Source organism: Eubalaena glacialis, chromosome 6, assembly GCF_028564815.1.
Source record: "Eubalaena glacialis isolate mEubGla1 chromosome 6, mEubGla1.1.hap2.+ XY, whole genome shotgun sequence".
Classification (NCBI taxonomy): Eukaryota; Metazoa; Chordata; class Mammalia; order Artiodactyla; family Balaenidae; genus Eubalaena; species Eubalaena glacialis.
Genome location: NC_083721.1, coordinates 110,216,708 through 110,242,784, shown reverse-complemented (window position 1 = coordinate 110,242,784; position 26,077 = coordinate 110,216,708).

The following is a 26,077-nucleotide window of genomic DNA, read 5'->3' as shown; positions in this document are numbered from 1 at the left end:
CAAACTATGCTCATCTAAAGGGAGAGGTGGGAGGAGTGGATAAATTAAGATAAGTGTTACTATACGGATACAAATTCGTATTAGATACATACATCAAAAAGACCGACCATATAGCAAGGGAGGTCTACGGAACCCTCTGTAATATTTTACACGGGAAGAGGATCTGTACAGGAATAGACATATAAAATGTACAAATGAACCAGATTGTGTACACCTAGGACAAACAATATTCTAATCTTTACCCCGACTTAAACAATTTAAAAAAAACAAGAAGAAGTAATGAGACAAAAACTTACGGGGGATTCTCCTGGCACGTGCCATTCTAATTTACAACCTAGGAACACGACTTCCAGAAAGGCTCTGCTGCCCTACTACCCAGATTTGGGAATGGAGAAATGCTGCCTCCTGTGGCCGTTTCCCATAACAGCAGCTTTAAACCCATTGCTAAAGGTCCCTAAGTATTCACCAAACTTGCAGTTCTGTAAATGACACCTGCCCTCCCAAAAAAAACCGGGGGTCGAAAATCGACCCAAAAATTCCAAAGAGCGCAACCTTCCAAGAAGACAATTTCAGGAGGTATGCTGTACTCACACTTTTTTCTTTTCTTTTTTCTAACAGAAAAGAAAAAGGCCTGGAAAAATGATGAATTTTAGGAATTTTTAAAGGCATGCAAACCGAAGTTCCCCAAACCTATCAGCCCACAGCAGTCAGAATGGCCGTTAGCAAAAATGCTGCAAACAATAAATGCTGAAGGGATTGTGGAGAAATGCGTACCCTCGGTTCTAAGGGGGACGTGGTACTAGCCACTAATGAAAAGAAAATGGAGGTGCTTTGAAACGGGGAACATTGAGCTACCAGTCAATCAATCACACCCACTGCTGGGCCTATCCCCTGAGAGAACGAGAATCAAAAAGTCACAGGCTGGCAATCCTGCACTCCAGCAATATTTACCACAGCCAGCGCTTGGAAGCAACGAAAATGTCCATCAACAGAGGAATGCACCAAGAAGACGTGGTCCATGTACACGATGGAATACTACTCCCATAAAAAATGTACATTAAAATTTAAAAACAAACAAACAAAAGTAAGGAGACATCAGCTTTTGAGGGTTTATCTGGGCACATTCCACTCTAATTTATAAGCGAGGAACACCACTGGTCGGGAGGTCTGTTTCCCTAGTTACCAGAGCGGGGAACGTAGAAAGGATGCCGCCCTCTGGCCGTTACCTGCAAAAGCAGCTTTAAAGCCTGTGCTAATGGGCACTTCATATGAACAAGTACTGCAGAGCTGTAAGTGACACCTGCCCTCAAAATGTCTTGAGGGGGGTAATGGCCAAAACATTTCAAAATGTGACACATACTTTAAGAAAACACTTTGAAGAACTAAGCTGTAATCACAGTTTTGAAAAAAAAAAAGGACATGCCTTAAAGCTCAATTTCAACGGATTATGAGACACAAGCAAACTCAACCACAAAGCGGTATCAGCACACACCAGTCAGAATAACCATCAGCAAGACAACTATAAACAATAAATGCTGAAGGAGTTGTGGAGAAAGGCATACCCTCAACTTTAAGAGGGACGTAACCTGGAAAGAGCCCCTAATGAGAACAGAATGGAGGGGCCTTTAAAAGGTAAACAGTGAGCTCCCATATTATGCAGCAGGCCCATTCCTGGACCTATAACCTAAGAAGACAGAATCGGAAAGACACAGGCAGGCAAATCTGCATTGCACAGTATTATCATAGCCAAGATATGGAAGGAACCAAAAAAGTCCACCAACAGATGGGTGGACCAGGAAGAACTTCTACATTTCGAGATGGAATTTCAGCTAGCGAAAAAATGCAACAATGCCATTTGCAGCGCCGCAGATGAGTCTAGAAGGAATCACGCAACTTGTAGTAAGTGAGTAAGCGAAAGACACATATCCTATCATATCACTTACAGCTGTTACCTAAAAATTGATACCAATGAAGACATCTCCACAGAGAAAGGCAATCACAGATTCATTAAACAAACTTATGGTTCACCAAATGGAAAGGTGTGAGGATTGGATACATTCCGATAATGGGGTTAACAGAGATATACAAACACATGTGAAATATATAATCACCAAAGAGCTACGGAATACCAAGAAAAGACTACTCAACATTGTGTCATAACCTACGTGGGAAAAGGATCCGAAGAAGAATACATATATGGATATGTGTGAAAGAACCACATCTTGCACACCTAGAACAAACAAAACATTGTAATCAAATTTGCTGTGATAAAAAAATAAAGATTAAGTGAAAAGTACGAACAAGAAGTAATGAGCCATAAACTTAAAGGGCTTTTTCCTGGCACATTGCATTCTAATTTACAACCTACAACACCACTTCCCTTAAGGCTCTGTTGCCCTAGTAACCAGGTTTGGTAAAGGAGAAATGCTGCCGCCTTGCGGCCGTTTCCCGCAAGAGCGGCTTTAAACCCACAGCTCATGTTCACTTCACAGTCACAAGGCCTCGGGGCTGTGAAGGACACCTGCCCTCAAAAATCGTGCTGAGGTAGGGAATGGACAAAAAAATTCAAAACAGGCAAATCCTTCAAGAAGATAGTATGAGGAGGTAAGTTTTACTCACTCTCTCTACAGAAAAGGACAATGCATAAAAGCTCAAGCTCAGGAAGTATTAGACTCATGCAATCTAATCTACAAAACGGTTTCACTGCACACCAGTCGACTGACCATCAGCAAAAGGTCTACAAACCGTAAATGCTGAAGGGGTTTTAGAGACCTGTGTACCCTCCACCTGCTGGTGAGATGTAAAGTGGTAACAGCCAATAATGAGAACAGAAAGGAGCTGCGTTTAAAAGTAAAAATGGAGGTACCATTCAATCCAGCAGGCGCACCACTGGGCCTCTCACCTGAGAAGACCCGAATCGAGAAGACACAGGCCGCAAAAGCTGCTGCACTGCAGCCTTATTCACAATAGCCAAGACAGTGAAGCGACCAAAATGTCCATCAACTGGTGAATGGATAGAGAAGAAGTGGTCCATGTACACGACGGAATATTAGCCATGGAAAACAATGAAACACTGCTCTTTGAGGCACCACAGATGAGCCTGGAGATAATCACAAAACAGGAGGTAAGTCGGAAAGCAAAAGAGCTATATCCTATGATATCACTTATAGGCGTTATCTAATAACTGACGCAAACGAACATATTTCCAGAGAGAAAGACGCTCACAAGCTTACAAAACAAACTATGCTCATCTAAAGGGAGAGGTGGGAGGAGTGGATAAATTAAGATAAGTGTTACTATACGGATACAAATTCGTATTAGATACATACATCAAAAAGACCGACCATATAGCAAGGGAGGTCTACGGAACCCTCTGTAATATTTTACACGGGAAGAGGATCTGTACAGGAATAGACATATAAAATGTACAAATGAACCAGATTGTGTACACCTAGGACAAACAATATTCTAATCTTTACCCCGACTTAAACAATTTAAAAAAAACAAGAAGAAGTAATGAGACAAAAACTTACGGGGGATTCTCCTGGCACGTGCCATTCTAATTTACAACCTAGGAACACGACTTCCAGAAAGGCTCTGCTGCCCTACTACCCAGATTTGGGAATGGAGAAATGCTGCCTCCTGTGGCCGTTTCCCATAACAGCAGCTTTAAACCCATTGCTAAAGGTCCCTAAGTATTCACCAAACTTGCAGTTCTGTAAATGACACCTGCCCTCCCAAAAAAAACCGGGGGTCGAAAATCGACCCAAAAATTCAAAAGAGCGCAACCTTCCAAGAAGACAATTTCAGGAGGTATGCTGTACTCACACTTTTTTCTTTTCTTTTTTCTAACAGAAAAGAAAAAGGCCTGGAAAAATGATGAATTTTAGGAATTTTTAAAGGCATGCAAACCGAAGTTCCCCAAACCTATCAGCCCACAGCAGTCAGAATGGCCGTTAGCAAAAATGCTGCAAACAATAAATGCTGAAGGGATTGTGGAGAAATGCGTACCCTCGGTTCTAAGGGGGACGTGGTACTAGCCACTAATGAAAAGAAAATGGAGGTGCTTTGAAACGGGGAACATTGAGCTACCAGTCAATCAATCACACCCACTGCTGGGCCTATCCCCTGAGAGAACGAGAATCAAAAAGTCACAGGCTGGCAATCCTGCACTCCAGCAATATTTACCACAGCCAGCGCTTGGAAGCAACGAAAATGTCCATCAACAGAGGAATGCACCAAGAAGACGTGGTCCATGTACACGATGGAATACTACTCCCATAAAAAATGTACATTAAAATTTAAAAACAAACAAACAAAAGTAAGGAGACATCAGCTTTTGAGGGTTTATCTGGGCACATTCCACTCTAATTTATAAGCGAGGAACACCACTGGTCGGGAGGTCTGTTTCCCTAGTTACCAGAGCGGGGAACGTAGAAAGGATGCCGCCCTCTGGCCGTTACCTGCAAAAGCAGCTTTAAAGCCTGTGCTAATGGGCACTTCATATGAACAAGTACTGCAGAGCTGTAAGTGACACCTGCCCTCAAAATGTCTTGAGGGGGGTAATGGCCAAAACATTTCAAAATGTGACACATACTTTAAGAAAACACTTTGAAGAACTAAGCTGTAATCACAGTTTTGAAAAAAAAAAAGGACATGCCTTAAAGCTCAATTTCAACGGATTATGAGACACAAGCAAACTCAACCACAAAGCGGTATCAGCACACACCAGTCAGAATAACCATCAGCAAGACAACTATAAACAATAAATGCTGAAGGAGTTGTGGAGAAAGGCATACCCTCAACTTTAAGAGGGACGTAACCTGGAAAGAGCCCCTAATGAGAACAGAATGGAGGGGCCTTTAAAAGGTAAACAGTGAGCTCCCATATTATGCAGCAGGCCCATTCCTGGACCTATAACCTAAGAAGACAGAATCGGAAAGACACAGGCAGGCAAATCTGCATTGCACAGTATTATCATAGCCAAGATATGGAAGGAACCAAAAAAGTCCACCAACAGATGGGTGGACCAGGAAGAACTTCTACATTTCGAGATGGAATTTCAGCTAGCGAAAAAATGCAACAATGCCATTTGCAGCGCCGCAGATGAGTCTAGAAGGAATCACGCAACTTGTAGTAAGTGAGTAAGCGAAAGACACATATCCTATCATATCACTTACAGCTGTTACCTAAAAATTGATACCAATGAAGACATCTCCACAGAGAAAGGCAATCACAGATTCATTAAACAAACTTATGGTTCACCAAATGGAAAGGTGTGAGGATTGGATACATTCCGATAATGGGGTTAACAGAGATATACAAACACATGTGAAATATATAATCACCAAAGAGCTACGGAATACCAAGAAAAGACTACTCAACATTGTGTCATAACCTACGTGGGAAAAGGATCCGAAGAAGAATACATATATGGATATGTGTGAAAGAACCACATCTTGCACACCTAGAACAAACAAAACATTGTAATCAAATTTGCTGTGATAAAAAAATAAAGATTAAGTGAAAAGTACGAACAAGAAGTAATGAGCCATAAACTTAAAGGGCTTTTTCCTGGCACATTGCATTCTAATTTACAACCTACAACACCACTTCCCTTAAGGCTCTGTTGCCCTAGTAACCAGGTTTGGTAAAGGAGAAATGCTGCCGCCTTGCGGCCGTTTCCCGCAAGAGCGGCTTTAAACCCACAGCTCATGTTCACTTCACAGTCACAAGGCCTCGGGGCTGTGAAGGACACCTGCCCTCAAAAATCGTGCTGAGGTAGGGAATGGACAAAAAAATTCAAAACAGGCAAATCCTTCAAGAAGATAGTATGAGGAGGTAAGTTTTACTCACTCTCTCTACAGAAAAGGACAATGCATAAAAGCTCAAGCTCAGGAAGTATTAGACTCATGCAATCTAATCTACAAAACGGTTTCACTGCACACCAGTCGACTGACCATCAGCAAAAGGTCTACAAACCGTAAATGCTGAAGGGGTTTTAGAGACCTGTGTACCCTCCACCTGCTGGTGAGATGTAAAGTGGTAACAGCCAATAATGAGAACAGAAAGGAGCTGCGTTTAAAAGTAAAAATGGAGGTACCATTCAATCCAGCAGGCGCACCACTGGGCCTCTCACCTGAGAAGACCCGAATCGAGAAGACACAGGCCGCAAAAGCTGCTGCACTGCAGCCTTATTCACAATAGCCAAGACAGTGAAGCGACCAAAATGTCCATCAACTGGTGAATGGATAGAGAAGAAGTGGTCCATGTACACGACGGAATATTAGCCATGGAAAACAATGAAACACTGCTCTTTGAGGCACCACAGATGAGCCTGGAGATAATCACAAAACAGGAGGTAAGTCGGAAAGCAAAAGAGCTATATCCTATGATATCACTTATAGGCGTTATCTAATAACTGACGCAAACGAACATATTTCCAGAGAGAAAGACGCTCACAAGCTTACAAAACAAACTATGCTCATCTAAAGGGAGAGGTGGGAGGAGTGGATAAATTAAGATAAGTGTTACTATACGGATACAAATTCGTATTAGATACATACATCAAAAAGACCGACCATATAGCAAGGGAGGTCTACGGAACCCTCTGTAATATTTTACACGGGAAGAGGATCTGTACAGGAATAGACATATAAAATGTACAAATGAACCAGATTGTGTACACCTAGGACAAACAATATTCTAATCTTTACCCCGACTTAAACAATTTAAAAAAAACAAGAAGAAGTAATGAGACAAAAACTTACGGGGGATTCTCCTGGCACGTGCCATTCTAATTTACAACCTAGGAACACGACTTCCAGAAAGGCTCTGCTGCCCTACTACCCAGATTTGGGAATGGAGAAATGCTGCCTCCTGTGGCCGTTTCCCATAACAGCAGCTTTAAACCCATTGCTAAAGGTCCCTAAGTATTCACCAAACTTGCAGTTCTGTAAATGACACCTGCCCTCCCAAAAAAAACCGGGGGTCGAAAATCGACCCAAAAATTCCAAAGAGCGCAACCTTCCAAGAAGACAATTTCAGGAGGTATGCTGTACTCACACTTTTTTCTTTTCTTTTTTCTAACAGAAAAGAAAAAGGCCTGGAAAAATGATGAATTTTAGGAATTTTTAAAGGCATGCAAACCGAAGTTCCCCAAACCTATCAGCCCACAGCAGTCAGAATGGCCGTTAGCAAAAATGCTGCAAACAATAAATGCTGAAGGGATTGTGGAGAAATGCGTACCCTCGGTTCTAAGGGGGACGTGGTACTAGCCACTAATGAAAAGAAAATGGAGGTGCTTTGAAACGGGGAACATTGAGCTACCAGTCAATCAATCACACCCACTGCTGGGCCTATCCCCTGAGAGAACGAGAATCAAAAAGTCACAGGCTGGCAATCCTGCACTCCAGCAATATTTACCACAGCCAGCGCTTGGAAGCAACGAAAATGTCCATCAACAGAGGAATGCACCAAGAAGACGTGGTCCATGTACACGATGGAATACTACTCCCATAAAAAATGTACATTAAAATTTAAAAACAAACAAACAAAAGTAAGGAGACATCAGCTTTTGAGGGTTTATCTGGGCACATTCCACTCTAATTTATAAGCGAGGAACACCACTGGTCGGGAGGTCTGTTTCCCTAGTTACCAGAGCGGGGAACGTAGAAAGGATGCCGCCCTCTGGCCGTTACCTGCAAAAGCAGCTTTAAAGCCTGTGCTAATGGGCACTTCATATGAACAAGTACTGCAGAGCTGTAAGTGACACCTGCCCTCAAAATGTCTTGAGGGGGGTAATGGCCAAAACATTTCAAAATGTGACACATACTTTAAGAAAACACTTTGAAGAACTAAGCTGTAATCACAGTTTTGAAAAAAAAAAAGGACATGCCTTAAAGCTCAATTTCAACGGATTATGAGACACAAGCAAACTCAACCACAAAGCGGTATCAGCACACACCAGTCAGAATAACCATCAGCAAGACAACTATAAACAATAAATGCTGAAGGAGTTGTGGAGAAAGGCATACCCTCAACTTTAAGAGGGACGTAACCTGGAAAGAGCCCCTAATGAGAACAGAATGGAGGGGCCTTTAAAAGGTAAACAGTGAGCTCCCATATTATGCAGCAGGCCCATTCCTGGACCTATAACCTAAGAAGACAGAATCGGAAAGACACAGGCAGGCAAATCTGCATTGCACAGTATTATCATAGCCAAGATATGGAAGGAACCAAAAAAGTCCACCAACAGATGGGTGGACCAGGAAGAACTTCTACATTTCGAGATGGAATTTCAGCTAGCGAAAAAATGCAACAATGCCATTTGCAGCGCCGCAGATGAGTCTAGAAGGAATCACGCAACTTGTAGTAAGTGAGTAAGCGAAAGACACATATCCTATCATATCACTTACAGCTGTTACCTAAAAATTGATACCAATGAAGACATCTCCACAGAGAAAGGCAATCACAGATTCATTAAACAAACTTATGGTTCACCAAATGGAAAGGTGTGAGGATTGGATACATTCCGATAATGGGGTTAACAGAGATATACAAACACATGTGAAATATATAATCACCAAAGAGCTACGGAATACCAAGAAAAGACTACTCAACATTGTGTCATAACCTACGTGGGAAAAGGATCCGAAGAAGAATACATATATGGATATGTGTGAAAGAACCACATCTTGCACACCTAGAACAAACAAAACATTGTAATCAAATTTGCTGTGATAAAAAAATAAAGATTAAGTGAAAAGTACGAACAAGAAGTAATGAGCCATAAACTTAAAGGGCTTTTTCCTGGCACATTGCATTCTAATTTACAACCTACAACACCACTTCCCTTAAGGCTCTGTTGCCCTAGTAACCAGGTTTGGTAAAGGAGAAATGCTGCCGCCTTGCGGCCGTTTCCCGCAAGAGCGGCTTTAAACCCACAGCTCATGTTCACTTCACAGTCACAAGGCCTCGGGGCTGTGAAGGACACCTGCCCTCAAAAATCGTGCTGAGGTAGGGAATGGACAAAAAAATTCAAAACAGGCAAATCCTTCAAGAAGATAGTATGAGGAGGTAAGTTTTACTCACTCTCTCTACAGAAAAGGACAATGCATAAAAGCTCAAGCTCAGGAAGTATTAGACTCATGCAATCTAATCTACAAAACGGTTTCACTGCACACCAGTCGACTGACCATCAGCAAAAGGTCTACAAACCGTAAATGCTGAAGGGGTTTTAGAGACCTGTGTACCCTCCACCTGCTGGTGAGATGTAAAGTGGTAACAGCCAATAATGAGAACAGAAAGGAGCTGCGTTTAAAAGTAAAAATGGAGGTACCATTCAATCCAGCAGGCGCACCACTGGGCCTCTCACCTGAGAAGACCCGAATCGAGAAGACACAGGCCGCAAAAGCTGCTGCACTGCAGCCTTATTCACAATAGCCAAGACAGTGAAGCGACCAAAATGTCCATCAACTGGTGAATGGATAGAGAAGAAGTGGTCCATGTACACGACGGAATATTAGCCATGGAAAACAATGAAACACTGCTCTTTGAGGCACCACAGATGAGCCTGGAGATAATCACAAAACAGGAGGTAAGTCGGAAAGCAAAAGAGCTATATCCTATGATATCACTTATAGGCGTTATCTAATAACTGACGCAAACGAACATATTTCCAGAGAGAAAGACGCTCACAAGCTTACAAAACAAACTATGCTCATCTAAAGGGAGAGGTGGGAGGAGTGGATAAATTAAGATAAGTGTTACTATACGGATACAAATTCGTATTAGATACATACATCAAAAAGACCGACCATATAGCAAGGGAGGTCTACGGAACCCTCTGTAATATTTTACACGGGAAGAGGATCTGTACAGGAATAGACATATAAAATGTACAAATGAACCAGATTGTGTACACCTAGGACAAACAATATTCTAATCTTTACCCCGACTTAAACAATTTAAAAAAAACAAGAAGAAGTAATGAGACAAAAACTTACGGGGGATTCTCCTGGCACGTGCCATTCTAATTTACAACCTAGGAACACGACTTCCAGAAAGGCTCTGCTGCCCTACTACCCAGATTTGGGAATGGAGAAATGCTGCCTCCTGTGGCCGTTTCCCATAACAGCAGCTTTAAACCCATTGCTAAAGGTCCCTAAGTATTCACCAAACTTGCAGTTCTGTAAATGACACCTGCCCTCCCAAAAAAAACCGGGGGTCGAAAATCGACCCAAAAATTCAAAAGAGCGCAACCTTCCAAGAAGACAATTTCAGGAGGTATGCTGTACTCACACTTTTTTCTTTTCTTTTTTCTAACAGAAAAGAAAAAGGCCTGGAAAAATGATGAATTTTAGGAATTTTTAAAGGCATGCAAACCGAAGTTCCCCAAACCTATCAGCCCACAGCAGTCAGAATGGCCGTTAGCAAAAATGCTGCAAACAATAAATGCTGAAGGGATTGTGGAGAAATGCGTACCCTCGGTTCTAAGGGGGACGTGGTACTAGCCACTAATGAAAAGAAAATGGAGGTGCTTTGAAACGGGGAACATTGAGCTACCAGTCAATCAATCACACCCACTGCTGGGCCTATCCCCTGAGAGAACGAGAATCAAAAAGTCACAGGCTGGCAATCCTGCACTCCAGCAATATTTACCACAGCCAGCGCTTGGAAGCAACGAAAATGTCCATCAACAGAGGAATGCACCAAGAAGACGTGGTCCATGTACACGATGGAATACTACTCCCATAAAAAATGTACATTAAAATTTAAAAACAAACAAACAAAAGTAAGGAGACATCAGCTTTTGAGGGTTTATCTGGGCACATTCCACTCTAATTTATAAGCGAGGAACACCACTGGTCGGGAGGTCTGTTTCCCTAGTTACCAGAGCGGGGAACGTAGAAAGGATGCCGCCCTCTGGCCGTTACCTGCAAAAGCAGCTTTAAAGCCTGTGCTAATGGGCACTTCATATGAACAAGTACTGCAGAGCTGTAAGTGACACCTGCCCTCAAAATGTCTTGAGGGGGGTAATGGCCAAAACATTTCAAAATGTGACACATACTTTAAGAAAACACTTTGAAGAACTAAGCTGTAATCACAGTTTTGAAAAAAAAAAAGGACATGCCTTAAAGCTCAATTTCAACGGATTATGAGACACAAGCAAACTCAACCACAAAGCGGTATCAGCACACACCAGTCAGAATAACCATCAGCAAGACAACTATAAACAATAAATGCTGAAGGAGTTGTGGAGAAAGGCATACCCTCAACTTTAAGAGGGACGTAACCTGGAAAGAGCCCCTAATGAGAACAGAATGGAGGGGCCTTTAAAAGGTAAACAGTGAGCTCCCATATTATGCAGCAGGCCCATTCCTGGACCTATAACCTAAGAAGACAGAATCGGAAAGACACAGGCAGGCAAATCTGCATTGCACAGTATTATCATAGCCAAGATATGGAAGGAACCAAAAAAGTCCACCAACAGATGGGTGGACCAGGAAGAACTTCTACATTTCGAGATGGAATTTCAGCTAGCGAAAAAATGCAACAATGCCATTTGCAGCACCGCAGATGAGTCTAGAAGGAATCACGCAACTTGTAGTAAGTGAGTAAGCGAAAGACACATATCCTATCATATCACTTACAGCTGTTACCTAAAAATTGATACCAATGAAGACATCTCCACAGAGAAAGGCAATCACAGATTCATTAAACAAACTTATGGTTCACCAAATGGAAAGGTGTGAGGATTGGATACATTCCGATAATGGGGTTAACAGAGATATACAAACACATGTGAAATATATAATCACCAAAGAGCTACGGAATACCAAGAAAAGACTACTCAACATTGTGTCATAACCTACGTGGGAAAAGGATCCGAAGAAGAATACATATATGGATATGTGTGAAAGAACCACATCTTGCACACCTAGAACAAACAAAACATTGTCATCAAATTTGCTGTGATAAAAAAATAAAGATTAAGTGAAAAGTACGAACAAGAAGTAATGAGCCATAAACTTAAAGGGCTTTTTCCTGGCACATTGCATTCTAATTTACAACCTACAACACCACTTCCCTTAAGGCTCTGTTGCCCTAGTAACCAGGTTTGGTAAAGGAGAAATGCTGCCGCCTTGCGGCCGTTTCCCGCAAGAGCGGCTTTAAACCCACAGCTCATGGTCACTTCACAGTCACAAGGCCTCGGGGCTGTAAAGGACACCTGCCCTCAAAAATCGTGCTGAGGTAGGGAATGGACAAAAAAATTCAAAATAGGCAAATCCTTCAAGAAGATAGTATGAGGAGGTAAGTTTTACTCACTCTCTCTACAGAAAAGGACAATGCATAAAAGCTCAAGCTCAGGAAGTATTAGACTCATGCAATCTAATCTACAAAACGGTTTCACCGCACACCAGTCGACTGACCATCAGCAAAAGGTCTACAAACCGTAAATGCTGAAGGGGTTTTAGAGACCTGTGTACCCTCCACCTGCTGGTGAGATGTAAAGTGGTAACAGCCCATAATGAGAACAGAAAGGAGCTGCGTTTAAAAGTAAAAATGGAGGTACCATTCAATCCAGCAGGCGCACCACTGGGCCTCTCACCTGAGAAGACCCGAATCGAGAAGACACAGGCCGCAAAAGCTGCTGCACTGCAGCCTTATTCACAATAGCCAAGACAGTGAAGCGACCAAAATGTCCATCAACTGGTGAATGGATAGAGAAGAAGTGGTCCATGTACACGACGGAATATTAGCCATGGAAAACAATGAAACACTGCTCTTTGAGGCACCACAGATGAGCCTGGAGATAATCACAAAACAGGAGGTAAGTCGGAAAGCAAAAGAGCTATATCCTATGATATCACTTATAGGCGTTATCTAATAACTGACGCAAACGAACATATTTCCAGAGAGAAAGACGCTCACAAGCTTACAAAACAAACTATGCTCATCTAAAGGGAGAGGTGGGAGGAGTGGATAAATTAAGATAAGTGTTACTATACGGATACAAATTCATATTAGATACATACATCAAAAAGACCGACCATATAGCAAGGGAGGTCTACGGAACCCTCTGTAATATTTTACACGGGAAGAGGATCTGTACAGGAATAGACATATAAAATGTACAAATGAACCAGATTGTGGACACCTAGGACAAACAATATTCTAATCTTTACCCCGACTTAAACAATTTAAAAAAAACAAGAAGAAGTAATGAGACAAAAACTTACGGGGGATTCTCCTGGCACGTGCCATTCTAATTTACAACCTAGGAACACGACTTCCAGAAAGGCTCTGCTGCCCTACTACCCAGATTTGGGAATGGAGAAATGCTGCCTCCTGTGGCCGTTTCCCATAACAGCAGCTTTAAACCCATTGCTAAAGGTCCCTAAGTATTCACCAAACTTGCAGTTCTGTAAATGACACCTGCCCTCCCAAGAAAAACCGGGGGTCGAAAATCGACCCAAAAATTCAAAAGAGCGCAACCTTCCAAGAAGACAATTTCAGGAGGTATGCTGTACTCACACTTTTTTCTTTTCTTTTTTCTAACAGAAAAGAAAAAGGCCTGGAAAAATGATGAATTTTAGGAATTTTTAAAGGCATGCAAACCGAAGTTCCCAAAACCTATCAGCCCACAGCAGTCAGAATGGCCGTTAGCAAAAATGCTGCAAACAATAAATGCTGAAGCGATTGTGGAGAAATGCGTACCCTCGGTTCTAAGGGGGACGTGGTACTAGCCACTAATGAAAAGAAAATGGAGGTGCTTTGAAACGGGGAACATTGAGCTACCAGTCAATCAATCACACCCACTGCTGGGCCTATCCCCTGAGAGAACGAGAATCAAAAAGTCACAGGCTGGCAATCCTGCACTCCAGCAATATTTACCACAGCCAGCGCTTGGAAGCAACGAAAATGTCCATCAACAGAGGAATGCACCAAGAAGACGTGGTCCATGTACACGATGGAATACTACTCCCATAAAAAATGTACATTAAAATTTAAAAACAAACAAACAAAAGTAAGGAGACATCAGCTTTTGAGGGTTTATCTGGGCACATTCCACTCTAATTTATAAGCGAGGAACACCACTGGTCGGGAGGTCTGTTTCCCTAGTTACCAGAGCGGGGAACGTAGAAAGGATGCCGCCCTCTGGCCGTTACCTGCAAAAGCAGCTTTAAAGCCTGTGCTAATGGGCACTTCATATGAACAAGTACTGCAGAGCTGTAAGTGACACCTGCCCTCAAAATGTCTTGAGGGGGGTAATGGCCAAAACATTTCAAAATGTGACACATACTTTAAGAAAACACTTTGAAGAACTAAGCTGTAATCACAGTTTTGAAAAAAAAAAAAGGACATGCCTTAAAGCTCAATTTCAACGGATTATGAGACACAAGCAAACTCAACCACAAAGCGGTATCAGCACACACCAGTCAGAATAACCATCAGCAAGACAACTATAAACAATAAATGCTGAAGGAGTTGTGGAGAAAGGCATACCCTCAACTTTAAGAGGGACGTAACCTGGAAAGAGCCCCTAATGAGAACAGAATGGAGGGGCCTTTAAAAGGTAAACAGTGAGCTCCCATATTATGCAGCAGGCCCATTCCTGGACCTATAACCTAAGAAGACAGAATCGGAAAGACACAGGCAGGCAAATCTGCATTGCACAGTATTATCATAGCCAAGATATGGAAGGAACCAAAAAAGTCCACCAACAGATGGGTGGACCAGGAAGAACTTCTACATTTCGAGATGGAATTTCAGCTAGCGAAAAAATGCAACAATGCCATTTGCAGCGCCGCAGATGAGTCTAGAAGGAATCACGCAACTTGTAGTAAGTGAGTAAGCGAAAGACACATATCCTATCATATCACTTACAGCTGTTACCTAAAAATTGATACCAATGAAGACATCTCCACAGAGAAAGGCAATCACAGATTCATTAAACAAACTTATGGTTCACCAAATGGAAAGGTGTGAGGATTGGATACATTCCGATAATGGGGTTAACAGAGATATACAAACACATGTGAAATATATAATCACCAAAGAGCTACGGAATACCAAGAAAAGACTACTCAACATTGTGTCATAACCTACGTGGGAAAAGGATCCGAAGAAGAATACATATATGGATATGTGTGAAAGAACCACATCTTGCACACCTAGAACAAACAAAACATTGTAATCAAATTTGCTGTGATAAAAAAATAAAGATTAAGTGAAAAGTACGAACAAGAAGTAATGAGCCATAAACTTAAAGGGCTTTTTCCTGGCACATTGCATTCTAATTTACAACCTACAACACCACTTCCCTTAAGGCTCTGTTGCCCTAGTAACCAGGTTTGGTAAAGGAGAAATGCTGCCGCCTTGCGGCCGTTTCCCGCAAGAGCGGCTTTAAACCCACAGCTCATGGTCACTTCACAGTCACAAGGCCTCGGGGCTGTAAAGGACACCTGCCCTCAAAAATCGTGCTGAGGTAGGGAATGGACAAAAAAATTCAAAACAGGCAAATCCTTCAAGAAGATAGTATGAGGAGGTAAGTTTTACTCACTCTCTCTACAGAAAAGGACAATGCATAAAAGCTCAAGCTCAGGAAGTATTAGACTCATGCAATCTAATCTACAAAACGGTTTCAACGCACACCAGTCGACTGACCATCAGCAAAAGGTCTACAAACCGTAAATGCTGAAGGGGTTTTAGAGACCTGTGTACCCTCCACCTGCTGGTGAGATGTAAAGTGGTAACAGCCCATAATGAGAACAGAAAGGTGCTGCGTTTAAAAGTAAAAATGGAGGTACCATTCAATCCAGCAGGCGCACCACTGGGCCTCTCACCTGAGAAGACCCGAATCGAGAAGACACAGGCCGCAAAAGCTGCTGCACTGCAGCCTTATTCACAATAGCCAAGACAGTGAAGCGACCAAAATGTCCATCAACTGGTGAATGGATAGAGAAGAAGTGGTCCATGTACACGACGGAATATTAGCCATGGAAAACAATGAAACACTGCTCTTTGAGGCACCACAGATGAGCCTGGAGATAATCACAAAACAGGAGGTAAGTCGGAAAGCAAAAGACCTATATCCTATGATATCACTTATAGGCGTTATCTAATAACTGACGCAAACGAACATATTTCCAGAGAGAAAGACGCTCACAAGCTTACAAAACAAACTATGCTCATCTAAAGGGAGAGGTGGGAGGAGTGGATAAATTAAGATAAGTGTTACTATACGGATACAAATTCGTATTAGATACATACATCAAAAAGACCGACCATATAGCAAGGGAGGTCTACGGAACCCTCTGTAATATTTTACACGGGAAGAGGATCTGTACAGGAATAGACATATAAAATGTACAAATGAACCAGATTGTGTACACCTAGGACAAACAATATTCTAATCTTTACCCCGACTTAAACAATTTAAAAAAAACAAGAAGAAGTAATGAGACAAAAACTTACGGGGGATTCTCCTGGCACGTGCCATTCTAATTTACAACCTAGGAACACGACTTCCAGAAAGGCTCTGCTGCCCTACTACCCAGATTTGGGAATGGAGAAATGCTGCCTCCTGTGGCCGTTTCCCATAACAGCAGCTTTAAACCCATTGCTAAAGGTCCCTAAGTATTCACCAAACTTGCAGTTCTGTAAATGACACCTGCCCTCCCAAAAAAAACCGGGGGTCGAAAATCGACCCAAAAATTCAAAAGAGCGCAACCTTCCAAGAAGACAATTTCAGGAGGTATACTGTACTCACACTTTTTTCTTTTCTTTTTTCTAACAGAAAAGAAAAAGGCCTGGAAAAATGATGAATTTTAGGAATTTTTAAAGGCATGCAAACCGAAGTTCCCAAAACCTATCAGCCCACAGCAGTCAGAATGGCCGTTAGCAAAAATGCTGCAAACAATAAATGCTGAAGGGATTGTGGAGAAATGCGTACCCTCGGTTCTAAGGGGGACGTGGTACTAGCCACTAATGAAAAGAAAATGGAGGTACTTTGAAACGGGGAACATTGAGCTACCAGTCAATCAATCACACCCACTGCTGGGCCTATCCCCTGAGAGAACGAGAATCAAAAAGTCACAGGCTGGCAATCCTGCACTCCAGCAATATTTACCACAGCCAGCACTTGGAAGCAACGAAAATGTCCATCAACAGAGGAATGCACCAAGAAGACGTGGTCCATGTACACGATGGAATACTACTCCCATAAAAAATGTACATTAAAATTTAAAAACAAACAAACAAAAGTAAGGAGACATCAGCTTTTGAGGGTTTATCTGGGCACATTCCACTCTAATTTATAAGCGAGGAACACCACTGGTCGGGAGGTCTGTTTCCCTAGTTACCAGAGCGGGGAACGTAGAAAGGATGCCGCCCTCTGGCCGTTACCTGCAAAAGCAGCTTTAAAGCCTGTGCTAATGGGCACTTCATATGAACAAGTACTGCAGAGCTGTAAGTGACACCTGCCCTCAAAATGTCTTGAGGGGGGTAATGGCCAAAACATTTCAAAATGTGACACATACTTTAAGAAAACACTTTGAAGAACTAAGCTGTAATCACAGTTTTGAAAAAAAAAAAGGACATGCCTTAAAGCTCAATTTCAACGGATTATGAGACACAAGCAAACTCAACCACAAAGCGGTATCAGCACACACCAGTCAGAATAACCATCAGCAAGACAACTATAAACAATAAATGCTGAAGGAGTTGTGGAGAAAGGCATACCCTCAACTTTAAGAGGGACGTAACCTGGAAAGAGCCCCTAATGAGAACAGAATGGAGGGGCCTTTAAAAGGTAAACAGTGAGCTCCCATATTATGCAGCAGGCCCATTCCTGGACCTATAACCTAAGAAGACAGAATCGGAAAGACACAGGCAGGCAAATCTGCATTGCACAGTACTATCATAGCCAAGATATGGAAGGAACCAAAAAAGTCCACCAACAGATGGGTGGACCAGGAAGAACTTCTACATTTCGAGATGGAATTTCAGCTAGCGAAAAAATGCAACAATGCCATTTGCAGCGCCGCAGATGAGTCTAGAAGGAATCACGCAACTTGTAGTAAGTGAGTAAGCGAAAGACACATATCCTATCATATCACTTACAGCTGTTACCTAAAAATTGATACCAATGAAGACATCTCCACAGAGAAAGGCAATCACAGATTCATTAAACAAACTTATGGTTCACCAAATGGAAAGGTGTGAGGATTGGATACATTCCGATAATGGGGTTAACAGAGATATACAAACACATGTGAAATATATAATCACCAAAGAGCTACGGAATACCAAGAAAAGACTACTCAACATTGTGTCATAACCTACGTGGGAAAAGGATCCAAAGAAGAATACATATATGGATATGTGTGAAAGAACCACATCTTGCACACCTAGAACAAACAAAACATTGTAATCAAATTTGCTGTGATAAAAAAATAAAGATTAAGTGAAAAGTACGAACAAGAAGTAATGAGCCATAAACTTAAAAGGCTTTTTCCTGGCACATTGCATTCTAATTTACAACCTACAACGCCACTTCCCTTAAGGCTCTGTTGCCCTAGTAACCAGGTTTGGTAAAGGAGAAATGCTGCCGCCTTGCGGCCGTTTCCCGCAAGAGCGGCTTTAAACCCACAGCTCATGGTCACTTCACAGTCACAAGGCCTCGGGGCTGTAAAGGACACCTGCCCTCAAAAATCGTGCTGAGGTAGGGAATGGACAAAAAAATTCAAAACAGGCAAATCCTTCAAGAAGATAGTATGAGGAGGTAAGTTTTACTCACTCTCTCTACAGAAAAGGACAATGCATAAAAGCTCAAGCTCAGGAAGTATTAGACTCATGCAATCTAATCTACAAAACGGTTTCAACGCACACCAGTCGACTGACCATCAGCAAAAGGTCTACAAACCGTAAATGCTGAAGGGGTTTTAGAGACCTGTGTACCCTCCACCTGCTGGTGAGATGTAAAGTGGTAACAGCCAATAATGAGAACAGAAAGGAGCTGCGTTTAAAAGTAAAAATGGAGGTACCATTCAATCCAGCAGGCGCACCACTGGGCCTCTCACCTGAGAAGACCCGAATCGAGAAGACACAGGCCGCAAAAGCTGCTGCACTGCAGCCTTATTCACAATAGCCAAGACAGTGAAGTGACCAAAATGTCCATCAACTGGTGAATGGATAGAGAAGAAGTGGTCCATGTACACGACGGAATATTAGCCATGGAAAACAATGAAACACTGCTCTTTGAGGCACCACAGATGAGCCTGGAGATAATCACAAAACAGGAGGTAAGTCGGAAAGCAAAAGACCTATATCCTATGATATCACTTATAGGCGTTATCTAATAACTGACGCAAACGAACATATTTCCAGAGAGAAAGACGCTCACAAGCTTACAAAACAAACTATGCTCATCTAAAGGGAGAGGTGGGAGGAGTGGATAAATTAAGATAAGTGTTACTATACGGATACAAATTCGTATTAGATACATACATCAAAAAGACCGACCATATAGCAAGGGAGGTCTACGGAACCCTCTGTAATATTTTACACGGGAAGAGGATCTGTACAGGAATAGACATATAAAATGTACAAATGAACCAGATTGTGTACACCTAGGACAAACAATATTCTAATCTTTACCCCGACTTAAACAATTTAAAAAAAACAAGAAGAAGTAATGAGACAAAAACTTACGGGGGATTCTCCTGGCACGTGCCATTCTAATTTACAACCTAGGAACACGACTTCCAGAAAGGCTCTGCTGCCCTACTACCCAGATTTGGGAATGGAGAAATGCTGCCTCCTGTGGCCGTTTCCCATAACAGCAGCTTTAAACCCATTGCTAAAGGTCCCTAAGTATTCACCAAACTTGCAGTTCTGTAAATGACACCTGCCCTCCCAAAAAAAACCGGGGGTCGAAAATCGACCCAAAAATTCAAAAGAGCGCAACCTTCCAAGAAGACAATTTCAGGAGGTATGCTGTACTCACACTTTTTTCTTTTCTTTTTTCTAACAGAAAAGAAAAAGGCCTGGAAAAATGATGAATTTTAGGAATTTTTAAAGGCATGCAAACCGAAGTTCCCAAAACCTATCAGCCCACAGCAGTCAGAATGGCCGTTAGCAAAAATGCTGCAAACAATAAATGCTGAAGGGATTGTGGAGAAATGCGTACCCTCGGTTCTAAGGGGGACGTGGTACTAGCCACTAATGAAAAGAAAATGGAGGTGCTTTGAAACGGGGAACATTGAGCTACCAGTCAATCAATCACACCCACTGCTGGGCCTATCCCCTGAGAGAACGAGAATCAAAAAGTCACAGGCTGGCAATCCTGCACTCCAGCAATATTTACCACAGCCAGCGCTTGGAAGCAACGAAAATGTCCATCAACAGAGGAATGCACCAAGAAGACGTGGTCCATGTACACGATGGAATACTACTCCCATAAAAAATGTACATTAAAATTTAAAAACAAACAAACAAAAGTAAGGAGACATCAGCTTTTGAGGGTTTATCTGGGCACATTCCACTCTAATTTATAAGCGAGGAACACCACTGGTCGGGAGGTCTGTTTCCCTAGTTACCAGAGCGGGGAACGTAGAAAGGATGCCGCCCTCTGGCCGTTACCTGCAAAAGCAGCTTTAAAGCCTGTGCTAATGGGCACTTCATATGAACAAGTACTGCAGAGCTGTAAGTGACACCTGCCCTCAAAATGTCTTGAGGGGGGTAATGGCCAAAACATTTCAAAATGTGACACATACTTTAAGAAAACACTTTGAAGAACTAAGCTGTAATCACAGTTTTGAAAAAAAAAAAAGGACATGCCTTAAAGCTCAATTTCAACGGATTATGAGACACAAGCAAACTCAACCACAAAGCGGTATCAGCACACACCAGTCAGAATAACCATCAGCAAGACAACTATAAACAATAAATGCTGAAGGAGTTGTGGAGAAAGGCATACCCTCAACTTTAAGAGGGACGTAACCTGGAAAGAGCCCCTAATGAGAACAGAATGGAGGGGCCTTTAAAAGGTAAACAGTGAGCTCCCATATTATGCAGCAGGCCCATTCCTGGACCTATAACCTAAGAAGACAGAATCGGAAAGACACAGGCAGGCAAATCTGCATTGCACAGTACTATCATAGCCAAGATATGGAAGGAACCAAAAAAGTCCACCAACAGATGGGTGGACCAGGAAGAACTTCTACATTTCGAGATGGAATTTCAGCTAGCGAAAAAATGCAACAATGCCATTTGCAGCGCCGCAGATGAGTCTAGAAGGAATCACGCAACTTGTAGTAAGTGAGTAAGCGAAAGACACATATCCTATCATATCACTTACAGCTGTTACCTAAAAATTGATACCAATGAAGACATCTCCACAGAGAAAGGCAATCACAGATTCATTAAACAAACTTATGGTTCACCAAATGGAAAGGTGTGAGGATTGGATACATTCCGATAATGGGGTTAACAGAGATATACAAACACATGTGAAATATATAATCACCAAAGAGCTACGGAATACCAAGAAAAGACTACTCAACATTGTGTCATAACCTACGTGGGAAAAGGATCCGAAGAAGAATACATATATGGATATGTGTGAAAGAACCACATCTTGCACACCTAGAACAAACAAAACATTGTAATCAAATTTGCTGTGATAAAAAAATAAAGATTAAGTGAAAAGTACGAACAAGAAGTAATGAGCCATAAACTTAAAGGGCTTTTTCCTGGCACATTGCATTCTAATTTACAACCTACAACACCACTTCCCTTAAGGCTCTGTTGCCCTAGTAACCAGGTTTGGTAAAGGAGAAATGCTGCCGCCTTGCGGCCGTTTCCCGCAAGAGCGGCTTTAAACCCACAGCTCATGGTCACTTCACAGTCACAAGGCCTCGGGGCTGTAAAGGACACCTGCCCTCAAAAATCGTGCTGAGGTAGGGAATGGACAAAAAAATTCAAAACAGGCAAATCCTTCAAGAAGATAGTATGAGGAGGTAAGTTTTACTCACTCTCTCTACAGAAAAGGACAATGCATAAAAGCTCAAGCTCAGGAAGTATTAGACTCATGCAATCTAATCTACAAAACGGTTTCACCGCACACCAGTCGACTGACCATCAGCAAAAGGTCTACAAACCGTAAATGCTGAAGGGGTTTTAGAGACCTGTGTACCCTCCACCTGCTGGTGAGATGTAAAGTGGTAACAGCCCATAATGAGAACAGAAAGGAGCTGCGTTTAAAAGTAAAAATGGAGGTACCATTCAATCCAGCAGGCGCACCACTGGGCCTCTCACCTGAGAAGACCCGAATCGAGAAGACACAGGCCGCAAAAGCTGCTGCACTGCAGCCTTATTCACAATAGCCAAGACAGTGAAGCGACCAAAATGTCCATCAACTGGTGAATGGATAGAGAAGAAGTGGTCCATGTACACGACGGAATATTAGCCATGGAAAACAATGAAACACTGCTCTTTGAGGCACCACAGATGAGCCTGGAGATAATCACAAAACAGGAGGTAAGTCGGAAAGCAAAAGACCTATATCCTATGATATCACTTATAGGCGTTATCTAATAACTGACGCAAACGAACATATTTCCAGAGAGAAAGACGCTCACAAGCTTACAAAACAAACTATGCTCATCTAAAGGGAGAGGTGGGAGGAGTGGATAAATTAAGATAAGTGTTACTATACGGATACAAATTCGTATTAGATACATACATCAAAAAGACCGACCATATAGCAAGGGAGGTCTACGGAACCCTCTGTAATATTTTACACGGGAAGAGGATCTGTACAGGAATAGACATATAAAATGTACAAATGAACCAGATTGTGTACACCTAGGACAAACAATATTCTAATCTTTACCCCGACTTAAACAATTTAAAAAAAACAAGAAGAAGTAATGAGACAAAAACTTACGGGGGATTCTCCTGGCACGTGCCATTCTAATTTACAACCTAGGAACACGACTTCCAGAAAGGCTCTGCTGCCCTACTACCCAGATTTGGGAATGGAGAAATGCTGCCTCCTGTGGCCGTTTCCCATAACAGCAGCTTTAAACCCATTGCTAAAGGTCCCTAAGTATTCACCAAACTTGCAGTTCTGTAAATGACACCTGCCCTCCCAAAAAAAACCGGGGGTCGAAAATCGACCCAAAAATTCAAAAGAGCGCAACCTTCCAAGAAGACAATTTCAGGAGGTATACTGTACTCACACTTTTTTCTTTTCTTTTTTCTAACAGAAAAGAAAAAGGCCTGGAAAAATGATGAATTTTAGGAATTTTTAAAGGCATGCAAACCGAAGTTCCCCAAACCTATCAGCCCACAGCAGTCAGAATGGCCGTTAGCAAAAATGCTGCAAACAATAAATGCTGAAGGGACTGTGGAGAAATGCATACCCTCGGTTCTAAGGGGGACGTGGTACTAGCCACTAATGAAAAGAAAATGGAGGTGCTTTGAAACGGGGAACATTGAGCTACCAGTCAATCAATCACACCCACTGCTGGGCCTATCCCCTGAGAGAACGAGAATCAAAAAGTCACAGGCTGGCAATCCTGCACTCCAGCAATATTTACCACAGCCAGCGCTTGGAAGCAACGAAAATGTCCATCAACAGAGGAATGCACCAAGAAGACGTGGTCCATGTACACGATGGAATACTACTCCCATAAAAAATGTACATTAAAATTTAAAAACAAACAAACAAAAGTAAGGAGACATCAGCTTTTGAGGGTTTATCTGGGCACATTCCACTCTAATTTATAAGCGAGGAACACCACTGGTCGGGAGGTCTGTTTCCCTAGTTACCAGAGCGGGGAACGTAGAAAGGATGCCGCCCTCTGGCCGTTACCTGCAAAAGCAGCTTTAAAGCCTGTGCTAATGGGCACTTCATATGAACAAGTACTGCAGAGCTGTAAGTGACACCTGCCCTCAAAATGTCTTGAGGGGGGTAATGGCCAAAACATTTCAAAATGTGACACATACTTTAAGAAAACACTTTGAAGAACTAAGCTGTAATCACAGTTTTGAAAAAAAAAAAGGACATGCCTTAAAGCTCAATTTCAACGGATTATGAGACACAAGCAAACTCAACCACAAAGCGGTATCAGCACACACCAGTCAGAATAACCATCAGCAAGACAACTATAAACAATAAATGCTGAAGGAGTTGTGGAGAAAGGCATACCCTCAACTTTAAGAGGGACGTAACCTGGAAAGAGCCCCTAATGAGAACAGAATGGAGGGGCCTTTAAAAGGTAAACAGTGAGCTCCCATATTATGCAGCAGGCCCATTCCTGGACCTATAACCTAAGAAGACAGAATCGGAAAGACACAGGCAGGCAAATCTGCATTGCACAGTACTATCATAGCCAAGATATGGAAGGAACCAAAAAAGTCCACCAACAGATGGGTGGACCAGGAAGAACTTCTACATTTCGAGATGGAATTTCAGCTAGCGAAAAAATGCAACAATGCCATTTGCAGCGCCGCAGATGAGTCTAGAAGGAATCACGCAACTTGTAGTAAGTGAGTAAGCGAAAGACACATATCCTATCATATCACTTACAGCTGTTACCTAAAAATTGATACCAATGAAGACATCTCCACAGAGAAAGGCAATCACAGATTCATTAAACAAACTTATGGTTCACCAAATGGAAAGGTGTGAGGATTGGATACATTCCGATAATGGGGTTAACAGAGATATACAAACACATGTGAAATATATAATCACCAAAGAGCTACGGAATACCAAGAAAAGACTACTCAACATTGTGTCATAACCTACGTGGGAAAAGGATCCAAAGAAGAATACATATATGGATATGTGTGAAAGAACCACATCTTGCACACCTAGAACAAACAAAACATTGTAATCAAATTTGCTGTGATAAAAAAATAAAGATTAAGTGAAAAGTACGAACAAGAAGTAATGAGCCATAAACTTAAAGGGCTTTTTCCTGGCACATTGCATTCTAATTTACAACCTACAACGCCACTTCCCTTAAGGCTCTGTTGCCCTAGTAACCAGGTTTGGTAAAGGAGAAATGCTGCCGCCTTGCGGCCGTTTCCCGCAAGAGCGGCTTTAAACCCACAGCTCATGGTCACTTCACAGTCACAAGGCCTCGGGGCTGTAAAGGACACCTGCCCTCAAAAATCGTGCTGAGGTAGGGAATGGACAAAAAAATTCAAAACAGGCAAATCCTTCAAGAAGATAGTATGAGGAGGTAAGTTTTACTCACTCTCTCTACAGAAAAGGACAATGCATAAAAGCTCAAGCTCAGGAAGTATTAGACTCATGCAATCTAATCTACAAAACGGTTTCAACGCACACCAGTCGACTGACCATCAGCAAAAGGTCTACAAACCGTAAATGCTGAAGGGGTTTTAGAGACCTGTGTACCCTCCACCTGCTGGTGAGATGTAAAGTGGTAACAGCCAATAATGAGAACAGAAAGGAGCTGCGTTTAAAAGTAAAAATGGAGGTACCATTCAATCCAGCAGGCGCACCACTGGGCCTCTCACCTGAGAAGACCCGAATCGAGAAGACACAGGCCGCAAAAGCTGCTGCACTGCAGCCTTATTCACAATAGCCAAGACAGTGAAGCGACCAAAATGTCCATCAACTGGTGAATGGATAGAGAAGAAGTGGTCCATGTACACGACGGAATATTAGCCATGGAAAACAATGAAACACTGCTCTTTGAGGCACCACAGATGAGCCTGGAGATAATCACAAAACAGGAGGTAAGTCGGAAAGCAAAAGACCTATATCCTATGATATCACTTATAGGCGTTATCTAATAACTGACGCAAACGAACATATTTCCAGAGAGAAAGACGCTCACAAGCTTACAAAACAAACTATGCTCATCTAAAGGGAGAGGTGGGAGGAGTGGATAAATTAAGATAAGTGTTACTATACGGATACAAATTCGTATTAGATACATACATCAAAAAGACCGACCATATAGCAAGGGAGGTCTACGGAACCCTCTGTAATATTTTACACGGGAAGAGGATCTGTACAGGAATAGAC